The following is a 21,596-nucleotide window of genomic DNA, read 5'->3' on the forward strand; positions in this document are numbered from 1 at the left end:
CTATCATGTGACCTACGACACGTTATCACAAGCGCAACAACTTAAAAGATGAACGACACGTTTAATTCATCTATCTGTAAACATCTTGATATTGATGAAACTTGCTCATTTTGTGGTATTGTTGAAGAAACAGCTGCCAATTTATTTTGTGAATACATTTAGGGTTGATTTAAGTTGTTATATTTTAAACCCTTCTAATGTGACCCACAGTTCCTTATAACGATTTTTTAAGAAACCCCAAAATCGTTATCTCTTGAATATGTTGTTAATTTCTTTATTTTATACCCAAAAAGTTTCTCCTTCAAGTTTGTCTCTTTTCTTGATGAATTTACCTCTCGTTTCATCCCTCAGACAATAACAACAAAACTATTTTTTAATGTATTATGAAGAACTATTTATATTTAAAGATATTTAGCCTTGTTATTGTTCTTTTTTCCTGTGTATAAATATCATATTATGATGTACACAAACCAATGATCTTTATGTTTTCTGTTTTGTCATTATGATTGTTCATTGTTAGATACAACTAGTATCTTTCCATGATCTTTATGTAATAAGTTTATAAGTTTAAATTATATGAGCGACAGGTGCACTAACACTTCATAACATCAGTAACTCGACAGCACAACCTAGAACAGTTTTCCTCTGCGTTTACTGTCTGCAGTGCACAAGGAGACGGGCCGCTGCTCGAAGATCTCCTTTGGAGAAACTGTTGACTTTATACTCGAAAAATGCAAGTATCGCTCATAAAAAATTAATATTACCTCAGAATGAATTGCATTGTTAGCCCACCCCAAAACTTAAACAAAATAATATTAAATGCTGACCAATACTTAAGTATATTACTTTTTTTTATATACTAAAAATGATATAATTTAATAAAACAAGCAAAATGTAATTTGTTTTGTCATATGAGTTATGGATGAATACACGTGAACATCTCAATTGTCAGTCAAGCAATGAATTAATGCATACATTAAATAATTATATTTTATATACTGACAAAAATAAGAAACATGAGTAAATGAGTAAAAGAACAAATAAAAGTAACCATCACACAATAAACAAATGCATGCACATGAAACAAATCTTTATTCAAACTACAAGCATGTATTTGGGCGCTGAAGCCCACATCCTACTGCCATCTCAACACAGCGGTTCCCATTCTGCGGCTTTATTCTGATGAATTCACCAGAGGTGACCGTGCCTTCGTGCCGGAGCTTGTTGCTGCGCTGTGCATCACAATCTGAGGCGATAAGGGCAGATGGAGAGATCTTATGACAGTCTCATCCATGGCACCGTTTCCAGGATTCAGCTCTGGGCTCCTCATCCTCAGTGCTCACACCAGTCTGAATAAAAACATGTTTAGTTACTTTATAGATTTGTTTATTTACCTTATTTACAGCACATTAGTCTAATGTCAACAGTGTTGACAACAGTGAATTAACGTTATCCTATCCTATGATAATGCCACACATACATCACTCAGATGTCTTTTTCATGTTGTGATGTGCTCATCTGCAATATGTCAATACTTACAATATTTTGCTTTCAGATGTAAATAGACATTTTAAATAAGCGTGTTTAAGATGTATATGGTTATGTAAATCCACTTTAGAGACGTTACGTGTGCTTAGAGCTCCCCTGTTAGCTAGCTATACAAAACATGTTTTTACAGCAAAATCACAACTATACTATACTGTCTAACTACTTTAGACCTTCAACAGTTAAAACGTCTACTCTATTGTAGTTTAACACATAAGGAACCGTGTTTACTCACATTTGAAAACCCCCGGCGTCGCTGATCTCCGTGATGTTTGATAATGACGTATGCTCTCGCGTGGCCTACTGGGATAGATGAGTACAAGCTGAAAAGCACTCAAATGTCTGGGCGAAAGCAGGAGATCATCCGGGAACTTCTCGCCTACTCTTTTAGGAATACTGATGTTTCGAACGTACTGCTTCTTTCACGTACTGTTTTCGCCTACTATATAGTAGGAAAGTAGGCATATTGGAACGCACTATCGTCCAAATCTCGCGATAATTAGTACGTCAACCAGGTAATTCTCGCCTACTCTTTTATGAATACTGAGGATTCGAACTTACTTTTTTTGCTCGCCTACTCTTTTTCCCATACTATATAGTAGGGAAGTATGCGGTTTGGAACGCAGCAATTGAGTCCAGAAGCAAGATAGCAAGGAGCAAATGAAGCCTTTGCTTTTTAAGCCCATGTTTCCCCAATTCCGACTCGGTTTGAGAGTGTCAATTTCACTGCCATGTCAGCAGTTGCGCATCACCTCTGTTTTTTCCCTCCCTTCCGCAAAGAACCTAAAAAGATTCCACCGAGATTTGAACTCGGATCGCTGGATTCAAAGCCCAGAGTGCTAACCATTACACCATGGAACCAACACACTCTGTTAGCTGGCTGTCTGAGAGGCAGATAGCGATGAGGCTAGGTGGAATCAGGTAGACGTGGTTCCTCTGCCGAAACCCAGGATTGAACCAGGGACCTTCAGATCTTCAGTCAAACGGTCTCCCAACAGAGCTATTTCGGCCAGGTACTTGTATGGTTTAGCCAGCAGGGATGTCTGGGAGACCGCCCATCATTTTCGAGAAGAGCAGAGCGAAGGTCCCAGAGAGAAAATGAGTGGCCCGTACGGGGATCGAACCCGCGACCTTGGCGTTATTAGCACCACGCTCTAACCAACTGAGCTAACCGGCCTCTCTCTGGCACATTTTATCCCCAATTTCTCAGAAATATCCTGGTTGCCCTAATCAGGCCGATGAGATTAAAAGAAAAGCCTAATAATGGGCTCGTCCAGGATTTGAACCCGGGACCCCTCGCACCCTAAGCAAGAATCATACCCCTAGACCAACGAGCCGAAACATACATCGTCCCTGCTGCTGCCGGGCCGCAAACATTTCAGCTTGCATGGCTTAAAGCTCAATTTTTTGATTAAATCTACAATTAAAAGGTAGCCAGTGCAAAGTTTCCAGCACAGAGGAAATGCGGCCTCTTTTTTTGTGGTCATTGGAAATCACGCTGCAGCACCTGCACACGAATAATGAGAAGCTTACTTACAGGAGCCTGGTCTGCAACACTGGACCCAGTTGATGTTGCAGGAGCAGAGGCAGCACTTGGCTGGACAGAAGGCTGTGGAGGAGACTGCAGAGGAGGCTGAGCAGGGCGCAGAGGAGGAGACGGCAGAGGAGGCTGGGCAGGGCGCAGAGGAGGAGACTGCAGAGGAGGCTGGGCAGGGCGCTGCAGTCCTGTGGGTGGCTGTAGTGAGGATGGTCCTGGTGCAGAGGGACAGGGGTTGAAGGCCTTGCTGGAAAGATGGGAGTTGCTCTTTCCAGTGGACAGGAAGCTCTGCAGGCGACTGGGACACCTGGCCAGGGGTCCACAATGCTGGAGGAGCAGGATAAGGGGCAGGAGCAGGGGCAGTAGCACGAGCCGGGGCAGGAGCAGGGCCTCTCGAGCCTGCAGTGGCTGGAGCGTAAAAAAACACAACAAAATTATCTTATTGTTTTAGACTTTCACTGCATGACTTTCTCAGCTCTGCTGGACAGCTACTGCGATTACAAGGTTTACTGCAAAGCATGTATGATTAGTAGAGAGATGACATGATGATGAAAAGATGGAAGGAAGCAGTGAAAATCATCCTGTTTTTCATCCAAGCACCATTAGAAGAAATACAAGAAGAAAAAAAGATGGGATCAGCCAAGTGTGAAGCGAAGCAGACCAAACACTACAACAGCCACTTATTCCAAGGGGAGTGTGAGATGACAAGAATGAGCTATAGTCAGTGATTACGATAAAAAATGAAATAAAACCTTTTTACATACACCTTTAAATTGTCTTTTTTCCTTTGAGGATGTTCACTCAAAGAGTGAATGTAGATTGACACCTGAGAAGTGCCATTCCTCTGTGTTGTGAAATAAAATAATATGTCATTTAAAAAATACTGTTTTGTTTTATTTGTAATTGTTTGTAAAATATTGTTTAAGATTTACATACCTTGAGGAAGTTGTTCCTCAGCTTGCGAGGCTACAGTTGCCATCTCCAGGTCATCTTCCTCCTCAAAAAAATCCATAGCAGCAGAGTCTGTAAAATAACATAAAACACTAAGCACATGTCACCAACACACTTGTATGCGTTAAGTGATACTCACCACATGTAAAGAGCTGTCTCCGGGCTGCGGACTCAGACGCAGGATGTACACGTGGTCCTGCAGCTGTTGAACACGTATTTTCGTTAGACATATATACTGCATAATATATACTGTAATGATTTTAAAGCTTGCAAATCACTTACAGGGTTTGGCTGGAGCCAAAATCTTTTGTGCCAGCTGTGAAGCAAATAAATGCTTCCCCCGCGCCAACAGGGCCTTCACATTGGTCGCCAGCAGTGGCCTGTTCTTAGTGGCAGTAGGTGGAGGAGGAACAGACACAGTGGCAGTGGGCACAGCAGCAGTGAGGACAGATGCAGTGGGCACAGTGGTGGTGGGCACGTGGGCTGGAGCCTGCCTCTTCAGCACGTATGCTTTGAAAAGGGCCATATTGGTGTTAGGCCTGGCCTTTGCCTTCTTCAGGTAGGTGATGAGAGCCTGGGCCTCCTTGCTTGGGTCCTCATACACCTCCTTCATTGACCTACCCTTAAAATCCCCAAACTCCACCATTAGACATCCAGAGTCTCCTGTCCTCTGGGCCTCCTGCAGCATGGCCTGTTTTATATGATACACCTCCACAGCCTCGCCTACCTCCCTGATCTGCGAGGTGTATCTGAGGAACAGGTGTTTGTTGTCCGACAGCGGGTTGTCCCTCTCCTCCTCCCCCAAAATGCTGCTGACCAGATAGCAGGCATACCCCAGTGAGTTCTCCAGCAGCCACAGGAAAATCTGACCCTGGTGTTTCCCAAACTGGATCTTGCAGTGAGCCAGAACCAGGAACTGGTCTCCAGGATTCCCTCCATTCTGCCTCACAAAGGCAGTGGCCTCAGCCAGGACCTCCTCCTTACACCTGGCCCTCCCTGCCAACACGATCTTCCTCCTATTGGCCTCCTCAGTTGGCCACATAAGGAGTCGACCCTCGGAGGTTCTTCGTAAAACCGGGTATGCATACATAATCTGAAAGGACACAGGCATAAACAGAACGTTACATAGCTGTCATATTCCAACTGAAAGTATTTTACTTCAGCATTTCTTTTTTATGTAATTAATTATTATAATATTATAATAATTAATGAATATTATTATTATTATTATGAGCATAAGCATTATTGTTTTTTATACAACTGTGAATCACTTTGAATTGCCTTGTGTACAAATTGTAAATAGTGTGATGAACTTATTAATAAGAAAATAAATAACACTTCTTGGTACAATCTTGCTGGTATCATGCCATGCTTAAATCGTTTTGTTTTGTTTAGCTTTTGTGGCAGAGATTACTAAGAAACACCAAATATAACATAAAGGCGTTTATGACAATTCATAATAATATGATCATCAAACAGATCTAAAACTTAAAATGGTATATCAAATCGTTTTGGTATATCTTTTATAACATAGTTGAGAATCATTTGTTGAAACAAAAAAACACTTGTTTTTGCCTATTCATGTCTTTTTAAATATGTATAACATAGTATTTAAAAAGATAACATAAATATGTATACTGGTGTATAACATAGTATAGTATAACATATATGAATTAAACTTTTTTTTTAAAAGGTTTTAGTAAAAATCTTCTTGTGCTCAAAATAATGTAATGAATGACACAAAAAAATACTAAATTAACAACAACAACAAAAAATGGTTTAAGGAGGATATAGCTTAATTAGCGGTCGGCTAATTATCTTGACAGTAGTGGCATGTTTTTTACTGTATATCATGGTAAAGTTGCAGGTTCACATGTACAGAGGAAAACGTGTGCTATTACACGCTAGCTAGCTTTATTGGCATGTTTAATTGTCTAAAAACAAACACTGTTTATGAATAAATAATGATCGATTATACAGTCGTGAAGAATAGACTTACCTGTTGCAAAGATGACGATAATTACTACTGATGACGACTACTTCCTGCTCAGCTACTGTTCGGACGCTCTCGCTTACTGCTCCGCGCTTTGCTCTATCGCTTTTATATTTCTATAATTTATCTCCTTTTATCACCTAATTTTAACTTCAGCAAATCAGCACAGTGCTCAAACGCTTGGATTACTACAAAAAAAAGCAGAATTATTTTATTCGACCAGCCTCCCACTGAAAGCTTACATTCCGGGGAAGAGAAAACACACCTGCCTACATTCATAAGGATAAGAAAATGCCTCCTCTGGAATCTACTTGCTGCTCCAACTGCCACAGACTTTTACAAAGGATTGCAATTCTTGAAACAAAGTTAATTGCGGGACCACCAAACCAGACGGAACACACAACAGAGCTTCGTCATGGACGTCCTCAGCATACAGCCGGTGAGTCCCATGAATCTAGTGCTTCTCGACAGGCCATACTGAGTGTAGAGAAACAAGCCGATCATTTTACTAATCGATGGCACAAACAGGGTGCGAGACCCAAAGGCACTCGAGACATCAGATTGTCACGAGCATCACATATTACTGCAGTAGCATCCTCTACCCCAGATACGGCTCTGACAAGGACTGCAAACACTGGTCTCCTACCACCGCCTATACATCTTGAGAACAGATTTGAAGTATTAATGAATGAGGAATCCCCAAATTTGATGAATGTGATCGCACACAGACAGAATCAGCCAGTAGCTAACACTGATGCTAACTGGGGCTCAAGGTCGAGCAGACAGCGGCACTCAGCTCACAGTGCAGCCGAGCCCAGGACTCTGATATTGGGCGACTCCGTAATCAGAAACATTAATAGCAGGGATACAACAACGTGCTGCCTTCCACAAGCAACAACTTCTGATGTAAACAGGGAACTTCAGAACATTCTGATGAAACATAAGACTGCAAATCGACTCATCATTCATGTGGGGAAGAATGATATTCATAAAGAGCAGTCGGAACTTCTTAAAAAGGATTTCAATGAACTTTTTGAAACACTTAAAAGACTGAAAGTTCAAACATTCATCAGTGGACCACTCCCAGCAAGAGGAACAAACAGGTTTTCACGGTTGCTTGGGCTTAATACATGGCTGCAAAAAACCTGCAATATAAAAGGAGTGAACTTTATTGACAACTTCAATCTTTTCTGGAGTCAGAGGCAACTGTTTCAACAGGATGGCCACCACCCAAACAAACTTGGTTCAAGAGTGCTAAAGGACAATATCTACTTCTCCCTCCGTCATCCTTCTGCAATGTGTGCCAATCCACTCAACCTGAATGGCACACACACACCTGGATACAGTATGAATGACCACAGGATTTCACTTCAGCACCTGAATGGACATGCGGTTGACACATCACACAAGGACAGTGATAACACCACTCAGCCACAACTACCTCTGCTCACGGACACAATCTCAGCTGAGCCCTGCCCACAGAGCTCACCACAGACAGACTGTGACATACCAGCACTGCTCCAAGATACAGCACCCATAGACGACTTTCTGGAAAACAGCCAGGGAAACCAGGACAGCATATTACAGCCTCCAATAACACCAGAGCAAAAATCCCTCTCACCGGAAACATTATCACTCTCTCCAGCATCTCCAATTCTGTGCTTCTCAGAGAAAATGGAACAACTGGTGCATGCTGGAACTAGACTATCCCACTCTTTTGCTGCGAGCCCCCAGATACCAACCAAAAAACGCCAGGCCCCACAACCACCAAAGCCTGCGGGCCCAGCTCCCCCTCCCCCTCCCCCTCCCCCTCCCCCTCCTCCTCCTCCTCCCCCTCCTCCTGTGAGAGCTCTTCGGCCTCTGCCACAGTGCCAGGGCCCACACCCTCCTCCAGCGGCTCGAGGTGAACCGAAAACAACTGATACCAGCTCTCAGTGATATGTGTCGGGTCCCCGCTATCATAACAATAACTTTCTCAAATGTTTACAGAACAAGCGGGAACCCAGTGTGCCTGTATCTTTTTCTATTGCTGTTCGAATACATGATAGAAAGTCTAAGGCCTTCAAAAGCCGTACAGCAAACCCATCTAATCTGGTGCCTATTACACGACATACCAAGATTGCTGTGGGGACAAAAAGTAAGACTGTTAAGTTAGCACTTTTAAACATCCGCTCACTTAAAAATAAATCACTTTTAGTCAACGACTTAATAACCACATACAACCTGGATTTTATGTTGCTAAATGAAACTTGGCTAGAAGAAAGTTGCAGTGCAGCAGTCCTCAATGAAACAGCCCCTCCTAACTTTACTTGTATGAGTGTCTGCAGAGCTGTCAGAAGAGGCAGAGGTTTAGCTGCTCTTTATAAAGATGTCTATCAATGTAAGCAAATATCATTTGGGAATTACCCGTCTTTCGAGTATCTGGGTATTGTGTTAAAAGGTGCTCCACGCATTTTACTTATCATTGTTTACAGGCCTCCAAAATACTCTCCAGCTTTTGCTGAGAACTTAACAGAACTGTTATCAACAATTTCCTCAGAGTTTGACTGCTTTGCCATTGCTGGAGATTTTAACATTCACATAGATAATGCAGAAAACAATATGGCAAAAGAAATCAAAACTGTTTTAAAAACTTTTGATCTGACTCAGCATGTACATGGACCCACACATAATCGTGGACACACTCTAGATTTACTTATCAGTAAGGGTCTAAACATTTCATCAATTGTTATTAAGGATGTAGCACTGTCTGATCATTTTTGTATTTTCTTTGATATATTGATCTCTCCTGCCATTGAAGCTAGATCTGTGTCTGTCAAGAAGAGATGCTTAAATGAGAACACTAGTGTACTATTTATGAAGGCTATATCTTTAACACCAAGCATATCTGCTGACTCTGTTGATTTTCTCCTTGATTCTTTTAACTCAAAAGTTAAGAGTGTAATTGATGATATTGCTCCTGTGAAAGTCAGGAAGAAGAGTGGCAGACAAAAAGCACCTTGGAGAAACTCAACAGCAATGCAAAATATGAAAAGACAATGCAGAAAAGCAGAGCGCATGTGGCGGAAGACAAAACTTGTAGTCCATTATAACATCTACAAAGACAGCATCCATGCTTTCAATAAGGAACTAAGCAAAGCTAGACAGACTTTTTCTCGAATATTATAAACAGCAATATAAACAACACGCACACTCTTTTTGCTACTGTAGAGAGACTGACAACCCCCCCAAGCCAGATTCCCAGTGAAATGCTCTCAGTGAGAAAGTGCAGTGAGTTTACTTCTTTCTTCTCTGAGAAAATCAATAATATCAGAAAGGTGATCAGCTCATCCTTGAGTTGCGCTGGGGTCAGGCAGATCAGACAACAGCACGAGAAAGTAGCCACTATGTCTGATTTCGAAGAAATTGATGGCAAAATTTTGGAAGAAACCGTACAGCAACTAAAAACATCAACCTGCGCCCTTGACGCACTTCCCACATCTTTTTTCAAAAATGTGTTACACAGCTTAGAAGCAGATCTCCTGGAAGTGGTAAATGCCTCACTTCTCTCTGGGAGTTTTCCGACCTCCCTGAAAACTGCTGTCGTCAAGCCCCTCCTGAAAAAGAGCAATCTGGATAAGACCATATTAAACAACTATAGACCGATATCAAATCTTCCTTTCATAGGCAAGATCATTGAAAAAGTTGTCTTCAATCAGCTGAACAAATTCTTAAGCTCGAATGGATACTTTGACCATTTTCAATCTGGTTTCCGACCGCACCACAGTACAGAGGCCGCGCTCATAAAGATAATAAATGATATTCGCTTAAATACTGATACAGGCAAATTATCAGTGCTGGTACTACTCGACCTCAGTGCTGCATTTGACACTGTCGATCACAAAATACTTCTTGACAGGCTGGAAAACTGGGTCGGGCTTTCTGGGATAGTCCTAAAATGGTTAAGGTCATACTTAGGAGGCAGAGGTTATTATGTGAGTATAGGAGACCATAAGTCTGAGTGGACATCCATGACATGCGGAGTCCCTCAAGGCTCAATTCTTGCGCCACTCCTATTCAACCTGTACATGCTCCCAATGAGCCAAATAATGAGAAAGAACCAAATGGCTTACCATAGCTATGCAGACGACACACAGCTCTACTTATCCCTATCGCCTAACGATTACAGCCCCATTGACTCCCTTTGCCAATGCATTGATGAAGTAAACAATTGGATGTGCCAAAACTTTCTTCAGTTAAACAAAGACAAAACTGAAGTCATTGCGTTTGGAAACAAAGATGAAGTTCTCAAGGTGAACGCATACCTTCAGTCTAGGGGTCAAACAACTAAAAATCAAGTCAGGAATCTGGGTGTGTCTCTAGAGTCAGACCTTAGTTTCAGTAGTCATGTCAAAGCAATAACTAAATCAGCATATTATCACCTGAAAAATATTGCAAGAATTAGATGCTTTGTTTCCAGTCAAGACTTAGAAAAACTTGTGCATGCTTTCATCACCAGTAGGGTGGATTATTGTAATGGACTTCTCACTGGCCTTCCCAAAAAGACCATAAGACAGTTGCAGCAAATAAGCTTCCTCATGTGCTGCATTATTTTCTGTGAGAAGTCCTACCAAGGCCATGTCATCAGCATACTTAAGTAAACTAACATTGGTGCTGTGCACAGTCATGTCATTTATATAGATTGAAAACAACAGAGGTGACAACACGCAGCCTTGTGGTGCTCCAGTATTTATGACAAGCTCATCTGAGTAGACCCCATTCATTAAGACTCTCTGACGGCGGTCAGTTAAGAAACTTCTAATCCAGTGAATGAGCCCACCATTCACATTCATCCTATGAAGTTGTTCTAAAAGAATATCAATTTGCATAGTATTAAAAGCAGATGTAAAATCAATAAAAAGAACCCGAGCAAGTGCTTTTGGTTGTTGCAGATGTTTAGCTATTTGATTTACAAGAGTAAGAGTTGCGTCCTCTGTGCCCCTGTGTGACCTATAGGCAAATTGAAGGGGGTCAAGTTGATTCCCAACAGAAGCCATAAGATGGGTGCTGACCACTCTCTCCATACACTTGGCTAAGAGTGGAGTGAGTGCCACCGGTCTAAAGTCTCCAAGGTCTGTAGCCCTAGAGACCTTAGGCACAGGTATTATTGTGGACTTCTTCCATACGTTTGGAAAAACACCACAATACAGCAAAATTTGGAACAGCTGAGTAAGAACCCCTTTAAGCTGTTGAGTGCATACCTTTAGCACCCTTCCTTGGAGGCCATCAGGCCCAGGGGCTTTGTTTGGTCTGATTTTAGAGAGACACATGGCTACTTCTTCTTCAGAAAGCTGTATATGTTCATAACTACCAATCTGATCACAGGTACTATTGCACCCTATTTTTGGGTCTCTCACATCGTATCTTCCATAGAAAATGTTTAAATCATTAACAAATTTGCCACAATCTGCCACGTTTACACTTTGTTTTTTTCTTTCCCTACCCATTATTGTATTTAATCCCTCCCATGCTTGTTTTGCATTGCCTGTACAAAATCTTTGCTCAACCTTATTCTTAAAATCTATTTTTGCTGTAAAAGCTTTACGCTTGAAATCCTTCTCTTTCTCCTTTACTAAGTCAGCTTCTCCTCTCAAAAATGCAGCCCTTTTCTCATTCAGACACATTTTAAGATCCTTTGAGAGCCATGGCTTGTTATTACTAAACACTTGAACTATCTTGGAAGTGATAACAGTTTCTTCACAGAACTTGATATAGCATGTGATTGTGTCTGTCAATTCGTGATGATCAGAGCATGCGTCAAAAAACATGCGCCAATCTGTAGAGTCAAAACAATCTCTGAGCTCCTCCTCCCCATCCTCAGTCCATTGACGTACAGTTTTCAGGAGTGGTTTTTCACGCCTGACTTTCTGTCTGTATGTTGGAAGGAGATGAATGACATTGTGATCGGACTTACCAAGAGGAGGGCGACTCACTGCCTTATATGCGTCTGGGATGTTACCGAAGCACTGATCCAGTATGCGAGTGGAGCGAGTGGGCGTGGTGACATACTGCTGCAGAGTGGGTAGATGAGGTGACAGCTGACATGTGTTGAAATCCCCCAAAATAAACACCGGCTGATCTGCTGATCGGGAGAGAGCAGCATTGAAGCTGTCGGTTATTATTTCCGCAGCTTCTTTGTTATTAGGCCCTGGGACATAAACAAGAATAATGGTGATTTGCCCAAACTCCCGCGGAAGGTAAAACAGCCTGATAGATACAGACAGCAGCTCATAGTCTCTAGTGCACACTCTCTTGAGTACTTCGAATTGTGAAGCCCAAGCGCTGTCAATAAACATACAGAGTCCTCCCCCGATGGATTTTTGAGATGACACCTTATCACGATCTGCTCTTATAACTGTAAATCCCTCCATATCAATGCAAGTGCTGTCCTCGTGAAGCCATGTCTCTGTGAAGCAGAGCAAATTACTCCTCCGAAAATCCTCATCAAACCGGAGACGTGTTGTGATCTCATCCAGTTTATTATTTAATGATCTGACGTTTGACAGAGTTATGATGGGAAGCGGGTGTCTGTTTCCTCGCCTTCTCAACCTGTTACGAACGCCCCCCCTCGAGCCTCTTTTTTTCGTTTTCCTACCTTGGGCTTTTCCATGAGGGGTTGATGATACGTGATTTAAGTCCACAGACACAGCTTTATTCCTTAGGGCAAGAAGAAATTCCCTCGAGTATGTAATCAGTGGCGACGTTCGTTCACTTCCTTCATTGTTCCCGGCTAGGGCAAAGTTCTCTCTAACGACAGCATATAGGATAAAAAAGATCACCACTGCGCGCAAGTAATCCATTTCCATGTTGCTTAACTCAAGGACGTGAAAAAACAAAAGTTTACAACACGATTAACGCCAAAAATTCACAAACAACAAACAAACGAACGGAGAAGCACAGGGTCAGCAGCCGTACCGGGCCCCCTAGTTCCACTTAGGTTTAGGAAGGGCAGGTAAAAGGGGAGGCTCAGCAAACACAGGAGGCTGCACAAGGGAGGACCTTGTGAATGGTTCACAGGCAGTCAGGTACTGCAGGACACGCTGTGTCCATGCCTCACTGTGTTGTTCCATCAGCTTCTTGTAGAGCTGAGTCACACTGTTGCCCAGTGTCCTCTCCCTCATCATCCTCACCACCCGGTTGTCACATGAGTATCTAAAGAAACAACAGTATAATCATGCAAATGCTTTGGTTGGAAAAAATAACACAAATAAAAGCGCCTGATAATGAATGATTGTCATTATGAATTACCTGTATGTCAGCAAAGCTGGAAACTGACTGCGGTGGCCCATATCCAGCTGTCCTAAGATGTCCTCATTCCAAGCTGGATACTTCTTTTTGCAGCGTTTGCACTCCAGATACTCAGTGGCAAGGTCATACCACCCATCAATGTCCAAGACCTTGCGCACGGTACGGTAAAGTCCTGCCGCTGTAAGTCTGTGCTTACCACAGTCTGGGCGAACGCAGACAAGAGGAAACAACCACATCTTTAGCGGCATCCATAAGAAAATGGGCCGACAGAAGAAGAGGTCAGGTGAGGCGGGTGGCTGGGTGTTTATTAAAGGGGGCTGAGGAGGATACCACCAAAGCTTCAGCTGGGACACTATTTCTGGCTTTCCGGTTCGCATGTTGGCCTTAAACAGTGTGTTCCGGATCCACTCATGCTGGAAAGGTGGAAGATGATCTCTCCAGTGACTAGGAAGCTCAGCTGGTGGCTGATGATGAGGAAGAGCTGGTGTCTGTGCTGTTTCCGCTGATGGAGACGGACCGGCACAGGCCTCTGAGTGAACAGTAACATAAACAATATAAGGATGACTGTTATTTGATAGTAATATGCCATAAATGCAGTCCACAAACAGCCGGCGAAGCAGTAATTTTAAACAAGTATTAATAATAATTATGATTATATTTAGGAATAACAGTGAAGAAAATGGTATTAGTGTCAAGAAGCAAAGAACACAGTGTACACTTTATTGATGTAAGGAATATGGGATCAATATAGCTCTTTGAGAATGAGGATTAGATGGAATGAAAGAAGGAAAATGAGTCGTGATGAATTCAGTAAAAAAAAGTATGATGCCCACAGACATGAAGCATGCACACAGACACAATAAGGAAAAACTGTTCCTCTAATTATTAGAACAATGAATCTCCACCATCCTGTCTGCTCAGGTTGAGTGAGTGAGAAGAGCAAGCGGTGTGAAAAAGTTATCCAGTGATTGTTTAGCAACAGGTAAGTTCGGAAACGCAAATAAATACACTGACACCTTTGGACATCCTTAAGGTTTGGAAGAAGTGCACTCAAAGAATGCTTGAGGCATGATGTCACATAATTCTGTATTGTAAACAAAAAATATTTAAAAATGTTTATTTATTTTCAAAAATAATGATTCTCAGTGGGTTTCCACAAAACATTCTTATAATATTTGCATTTGTGTCATATGCCACACCTGTATTTAGCTGTGCTTCACATTGTGATGCAGCAAATACCAGCTCCTCATCATCATCTTCAGCAGTGGGAATGGAAGTGCCTGGAGCACAAATGTTAAAACTATTACTGTGATCAATACATGGAGACAAACATATGTAAGATGTTGCTTACTTACCAGTAGCGAAAAGCTGCTTTGGGACCAAATGTTTGGCTGGGGGTTCTGCTGCCGGAGGAGGTAAAGTGGACTGCAGTAATGGATCTGGAAACAACAAGTGGACAAGTGTGCAATGACGATAAATGAATACATGTAGAACTGCTGTAGGGAAAATTCTATATTTACACTCCTACTCACAGGGTTTAACTGGTGACATTAGATTTTTTGCCAGCTGTGAAGGTGACAAATGTTTGCCACGCGCCAACAGTGCTTTCACAGTGGCGGTCTGCTGTAAACCAGTTTGGATGGCTGTAGGTGGACGTGCAGAGGCACTAGAGGTTGCAGGTGGACGTGCAGAGGTACTGGAGGCTGCAGGTGGACGTGCAGGCTGATGTACACTGGTGCCCATATCAGAAGCCCGTCTTTTCAGGACATACGCCTTGAAAATGGCCATGTTAGTGTTGGGCCTGGCATCTGCCTTAACCAAGTACCTGATGAGGGATTCGGCCTCATTGCTCTGGTCTTCATAAACATCCTTCATGGACCGGCCCTGAAAGTCACCAAACTCCACCATCAAGCAGCCCTGGTCTCCAGTTGCCCGGGCTTCTGCTTGCATTTCCTGCTTCCTCTTATACTTCTCTACTTCTTCTGCCATCTCTCTAATATGAGAAGTGTACTGTAGGAACAGTTGTTTATTTTCTGACAGGGGGGTTGTCTGCGCTTTCTCACTGGAAATGCTGAGCACCAAATACACTGCGTACCCCAGAGAGTTTTCCAGGAGCCATCTAAATCTCTGACCCTGGTACATCCCAAACTGAAGTTTGCAGTGAGCCAGTACTAAAAACTGGTCACTGGGATCTCCACCGTTTGTGCAGACAAAAGTACTTGCCTCTGCCAGCACCTCCTCCTTCGATTTGGCCCTTCCAGACACCACATTTTGAAGTTGCTTCGCCTCCGCCGATGGCGCCATGAGGAGACGGTTTGATGTTGCTGACTGGCGACGAAAAACGGGGTATGCGTACATTTTCTGAAATGAAAATCAGAAAGAGACTATTACCTCTGTCAATCTAAAAGATACCTGTATGTTAAGTGTGTTACAATAATTTAGCAAACTACACAGCAGGACTTAAATCATGTTTTTCAGGCATTTTGGGTGACAATATGGAAAGAAATTATATGAAATATTAGATATTATTATGAAAATCTTGGCAATTACTACTAACTCCCATTATTACACTACTGTTTTCATTACATGTTGCCCCAAGAATACATTAATATGCAAATTAGATACATAGATACATTGTATAAAATGGGAAAACCCGCTTATGGCCATTTTACACACATATTGCATAAAGCAAAATGGAAGTCTATATCAAATCATTCTGTTATCTTTTATAACATAGTTGGGAATCATCTTCATACAAAGTTTGGTGTATAAAATCCTGAAACCTAAACAATTTCAGGATATAAAACACTGATATAATTAAGCTATATCCTCCTGAGACGAAAAAAAGTTTAGTTAATTTAGAATTATGTGTGTCATTACATTGTTTAGAGCATAAGAAAGTTTTTTGCAAAAACGTTTTTTTTTTTTTTATAATGTTCATATAGGTTATACTATGTCTTCTGTAGAGGACACTAGGACTCATTTTTTATTATTATTTTATTTAAAGACATGAATAGGCAAAAACAATGTTTTTTTTTAGATCACGTCTTTTTAAATAAAATAATAATAAAAAAATGAGTCCTAGTAGTGTCCTATACAGAAGACATAGTATAACCTATATGAACATTATAAAAATAAAAATAAACGTTTTTGCAAAAAACTTTCTTATGCTCTAAACAATGTAATGACACACAAAATACTAAATTATTAACTAAACTTTTTTTGGTCTCAGGAGGATATAGCTTAATTAGCGGCCGGCTAATTAACTTAACAGTAGCTACATGTTTTCTTTTCTGTATTTTATCATGAGAAAAGTTACAAGTTCACAGGTACTGAAGTAAACCTGTAATATACACGCTAGCTAGCTATATTGGCATGTCTAATTTTTCAAAAATACACAATGTATATGAATAAATATTAAACGATTATACAGTAATGAAGAATAGCCTTACCTGTTGCAAAGATGACAATAATAGGAGCCGCTGATTGGTCAAAAGTACGTCACAGAAGAGAAACACGATTGGTCAAAAGTAAACCATGGGAGAGAAACGTGATTGGTCAAAAGTAAGACACAGGAGAGAAACGCGATTGGTCAAAAGTAAGCCACAGGAGAGAAACGCGATTGGTCAAAAGTAAGCCACAGGAGAGAAACGCGATTGGTCAAAAGTAAGCCACAGCAGAGAAACGCGATTGGCTCACGTGGGCTTACTTTGGGCTTACTTTAGCTCAATCGGTAGGAAGCAGCAAGCGCAAGCGAGAGGTAGCGGGATCGATGCCTGCATTCTCCAGTGCTGTCCATCCTTTTTACGCCCCCCTTCAAGGGGCACTACCTAGATGAGCTCTTGTGGCTCAGTGCTGCCGAAAAAGTTTTTTCGAACGAGGTACTGCACACATTCCTGGCAAAAGCAGGTCCCACCGAGATTTGAACTCGGATCGCTGGATTCAGAGCCCAGAGTGCAAACCATTACACCGTGGAACCTTGGCGTGTGTCAACTTTTCCCATGAGCAGCAGAGATTTAAGTCATTGAGTCCAAAAGCACGATAGCAAGGAGCAAATGAAGCCTTTGCTCTTTAAGCCCATGTTTCCCCAATTCCGACTCTGTTTGAGAGTGCCAATTTCACTGCCACGTCAGCAGTTGCGCATCACCTCTGTTTTTTCCCACCCTTCCGCAAAGAACCTGAAAAGGTTCTACCGAGATTGGAATTTGGATCGCTGGATTCAAAGCCCAAAGTGCTAACCATTACACCATGGAACCAACACTTCCTGATAGCTGGCTGTCTGAGAGGCAGATAGCGATGAGGCTAGATGGAATCAGGTAGACTAAAAGAGGCGGACGTGGTTCCTCTGCCAAAACCCGGGATATAAACATCCTGGTTGCCCTAATCAGGCTGAAGAGATTAAAAGCAAAGCCTAATAATGGGCTCGTCCGTGATTTGAACCCGGGACCTCTCGCACCCTAAGCGAGAATAATACCCCTAGACCAACGAGCCGAAACATACATCCTCCTTGCTGCTGCCGGGCCGGAAACATTTCAGCTTCCATGGCTTAAAGCGCAATTTTCAATTTTCCACTGTTCTTAGTGGCAGTAGGTGGAGGAGGAACAGACACAGTGGCAGTGGGCACAGCAGCAGTGAGGACAGATGCAGTGGGCACAGTGGCGGTGGGCACGTGGGCTGGAGCCTGCCTCTTCAGCACGTATGCTTTGAAAAGGGCCATATTGGTGTTAGGCCCGGCCTTTGCCTTCTTCAGGTAGGTGATGAGAGCCTGGGCCTCCTTGCTTGGGTCCTCATACACCTCCTTTATTGACCTACCCTTAAAATCCCCAAACTCCACCATCAGACACCAAGAGTCTCCTGTCCTTTGGGCTTCCTGCAGCATGGCCTGTTTTTTTCTGATACACCTCTACAGCCTCGCCTACCTCCCTGATCTGCGAGGTGTATCTGAGGAACAGGTGTTTGTTGTCCGACAGCGGGTTGTCCCTCTCCTCCTCCCCCAAAATGCTGCTGACCAGATAGCAGGCATACCACAGTGAGTTCTTCAGCAGCCACAGGAACCTCTGACCCTGGTGTTTCCCAAACTGGATCTTGCAGTGAGCCAGAACCAGGAACTGGTCTCCAGGATTCCCTCCATTCTGCCTCACAAAGGCAGTGGCCTCAGCCAGAACCTCCTCTTTACACCTGGCCCTCCCTGCCAACACGATCTTCCTCCTATTGGCCTCCTCAGTTGGCCCCATAAGGAGTCGACCCTCAGAGGTTCTTCGTAAAACCGGGTATGCATACATAATCTGAAAGGACACAGGCATAAACAGAACGTTACATAGCTGTCATATTCCAACTGAAAGTATTTTACTACAGCATTTTTTTATGTAATTAATTATTATAATATTATAATAATTAATGATTATTATTATTATGAGCATAAGCATTATTGTTTTTATACAACTGTGAATCACTTTGAATTGCCTTGTGTACAAATTGTAAATAGTGTGATGAACTAATTAATAAGAAAATAAATAACACTTCTTGGTACAATCTTGCTGGTATCATGCCATGCTTAAATCGTTTTGTTTTGTTTAGCTTTTGTGGCAGAGATTACTAAGAAACACCAAATATAACATAAAGGCGTTTATGACAATTCATAATAATATGATCATCAAACAGATCTAAAACTTAAAATGGTATATCAAATCGTTTTGGTATATCTTTTATAACATAGTTGAGAATCATTTGTTGAAACAAAAAAACACTTGTTTTTGCCTATTCATGTCTTTTTAAATATGTATAACATAGTATTTAAAAAGATAACATAAATATGTATACTGGTGTATAACATAGTATAGTATAACATATATGAATTAAACTTTTTTTTTATAGGTTTTAGTAAAAATCTTCTTGTGTTAAAATAATGTAATGAATGACAAAAATGAGGATGGAGGAATCGAATGAAAGCTTTTTTATACATTGGAATACTTGATCACTCGAGCGTCACTTCATAGCGTCATCAGCAGCGCTCAAAGGATCTGCCCTCATGTTGTTGCAGTTTGTTTATTTAAGAAATTCATAATACATAATAATAAAGCAAGATACCCTGTTGAAATATGTGTAATGTGTGGTTTATATAAACTGCAAAGGTAAAGTATACTTTAAAACAGATTGTGACCGATGTGAAGGGGGAGGAGAATGTATACGTGCGTGTTTAGTCAATAAAACAATTCCGCATAGGATACACCTGTGTATCCTCGCTCATGACTCCTCTGAAAGCCTCCTCACTCCTCGATCCTCGCCTCCTCGCGGTGCAATTAGAGAATTGAGATGTCCTTCAAGATGGCTGAGCTCGATGGGTTTCTGGGTCATAGGATGGAGGACAGAGGAACGAGGAGACGAGGAGGGATATTGAGAAGCACCCTATGTTTCCCCAATTCCGACTCGATTTGAGAGTGCCAATTTCACCGCCACGTCAGCAGTTGCGCATCACCTCTGTTTTTTCCCTCCCTTCCGCGAAGAACCTAAATAGGTTCTACCGAGATTTGAACTCGGATCGCTGGATTCAAAGCCCAGAGTGCTAACCATTACACCATGGAACCAACTAAGCCTCCCAGCTGTCTGTCTGAGAGGCAGATAGCGATGAGGCTAGGTGGAATCAGGTAGCCTAAAGAAGGCGGGAGTGGTTCCTCTGCCGAAACCCAAGATTGAACCAGGGACCTTTAGATCTTCAGTCTAACACTCTCCCAACTGAGCTATTTCGGCCAGGTACTTGTGCTGTTTAGCCTGGCAAATGAAGGTCCCACCGAGATTTGAATTTGGATCACTGGATTCAGAGCCCAGAGTGCTAACCCTTACACCATGGAACCTCGGCGTGTGTCAACTTTTCCCATGTGGTGCAGAGATTTAAGTCATTCAGTCCAGAAGCGCGATAGCAAGGAGCAAAAGAAGCCTTTGCTTTTTAAGCCCATGTTTCCCCAATTCCGACTCGGTTTGAGAGTGCCAATTTCACCGCCACGTATGCAGTTGCGCATCACCTCTGTTTTTCCCCTCCCTTCCGCAAAGATCCTAAAAAGGTTCCACCGAGATTTTAACTCGGATCGCTGGATTCAAAGCCCAGAGTGCTAACCATTACACCATGGAACCAAAACACCCTGCTAACTGGCTGTCTGAGAGGTGGAATCAGGTAGACTAAAAGAGGCGGAGGTTGTTCCTCTGCCGAAACCCGGGATTGAACCAGGGACCTTTAAATCTTCAGTCTAACGCTCTCCCAACTGAGCTATTTCGGCCAGGTACTTGTGTGGTTTAGCCAGCATGGATGTATGGGAGACCGCCCGTCATTTTCGAGAAGAGCAGAGCGAAGGTCACAGAGAGAAAATGAGTGGCCCATACGGGGATCTAACTCGCAACCTTGGCGTTATTAGCACCACGCTCTAACCAACTGAGCTAACCGGCCTCTCTCTGGCACATTTTATCCCCAATTGCTCAGAAATGTCCTGGTTGCCCTAATCAGGCTGAAGAGATTAACAGCAAACGAGCCGAAATATACATCCTCCCTGCTGCTGTCGGGTCGCAAACATTTCAGATTCCATGGCTTAAAGCGCAATTTTTTGATTAAATCAACAATTAAAAGGTAGCCAGTGCAAAGTTTCCAGCACAGAGGAAATGGGGCCTCTTTTTTTGTGGTCATTGGAAATCACGCTGCAGGACCTGCACACGAATAATGAGAAGCTTACTTACAGGAGCCTGGTCTGCAACACTGGACCCAGTTGATGTTGCAGGAGCAGAGGCAGCACTTGGCTGGACAGAAGGCTGTGGAGGAGACTGCAGAGGAGGCTGAGCAGGGCGCAGAGGAGGAGACTGCAGAGGAGGCTGGGCAGGGCGCAGAGGAGGAGACTGCAGAGGAGGCTGGGCAGGGCGCAGAGGAGGAGACTGCAGAGGAGGCTGGGCAGGGCGCTGCAGTCCTGTGGGTGGCTGTAGTGAGGATGGTCCTGGTGCAGAGGGACAGGGGTTGAAGGCCTTGCTGGAAAGATTGCAGTTGCTCTTTCCAGTGGACAGGAAGCTCTGCAGGCGACTGGGACACCTGGCCAGGGGTCCACAATGCTGGAGGAGCAGGATAAGGGGCAGGAGAAGGGGCAGTAGCACGAGCCGGGGCAGGAGCAGGGCCTCTCGAGCCTGCAGTGGCTGGAGAAAAAAGAAAAAACTTACCCACTTACAGGGTTTGGCTGGAGACAAAATCTTTTGTGCCAGCTGTGAAGCAAATAAATGCTTCCCCCGCGCCAACAGGGCCTACAAATTGGT

The 21,596-nt window shown here is 42.8% G+C and overlaps 7 non-coding genes across 7 annotated transcripts; all 7 read right to left on the minus strand.

The window, feature by feature from the left end:
• Positions 1-2,334: 2,334 nt before the first annotated feature.
• On the minus strand, positions 2,335-2,406 carry trnaq-uug (transfer RNA glutamine (anticodon UUG)). The gene has a single exon. It is a non-coding gene; the product is annotated as a tRNA-Gln (tRNA).
• Positions 2,407-2,648: 242 nt separating this feature from the next.
• Positions 2,649-2,722, minus strand: trnai-aau (transfer RNA isoleucine (anticodon AAU)). Its single transcript has one exon. It is a non-coding gene; the product is annotated as a tRNA-Ile (tRNA).
• Positions 2,723-2,810: 88 nt separating this feature from the next.
• Positions 2,811-2,882, minus strand: trnap-agg (transfer RNA proline (anticodon AGG)). Its single transcript has one exon. It is a non-coding gene; the product is annotated as a tRNA-Pro (tRNA).
• Positions 2,883-19,825: 16,943 nt separating this feature from the next.
• On the minus strand, positions 19,826-19,897 carry trnaq-uug (transfer RNA glutamine (anticodon UUG)). The gene has a single exon. It is a non-coding gene; the product is annotated as a tRNA-Gln (tRNA).
• Positions 19,898-20,369: 472 nt separating this feature from the next.
• Positions 20,370-20,441, minus strand: trnaq-uug (transfer RNA glutamine (anticodon UUG)). Its single transcript has one exon. It is a non-coding gene; the product is annotated as a tRNA-Gln (tRNA).
• Positions 20,442-20,511: 70 nt separating this feature from the next.
• On the minus strand, positions 20,512-20,584 carry trnaf-gaa (transfer RNA phenylalanine (anticodon GAA)). Its single transcript has one exon. It is a non-coding gene; the product is annotated as a tRNA-Phe (tRNA).
• A 93-nt stretch (positions 20,585-20,677) lies between these two features.
• Positions 20,678-20,751, minus strand: trnai-aau (transfer RNA isoleucine (anticodon AAU)). The gene has a single exon. It is a non-coding gene; the product is annotated as a tRNA-Ile (tRNA).
• Positions 20,752-21,596: the final 845 nt, after the last annotated feature.

Source organism: Siphateles boraxobius, unplaced genomic scaffold, assembly GCF_051911475.1.
Source record: "Siphateles boraxobius isolate OS27281-9 unplaced genomic scaffold, OSU_SipBor_1 19, whole genome shotgun sequence".
NCBI classification, from domain to species: Eukaryota; Metazoa; Chordata; class Actinopteri; order Cypriniformes; family Leuciscidae; genus Siphateles; species Siphateles boraxobius.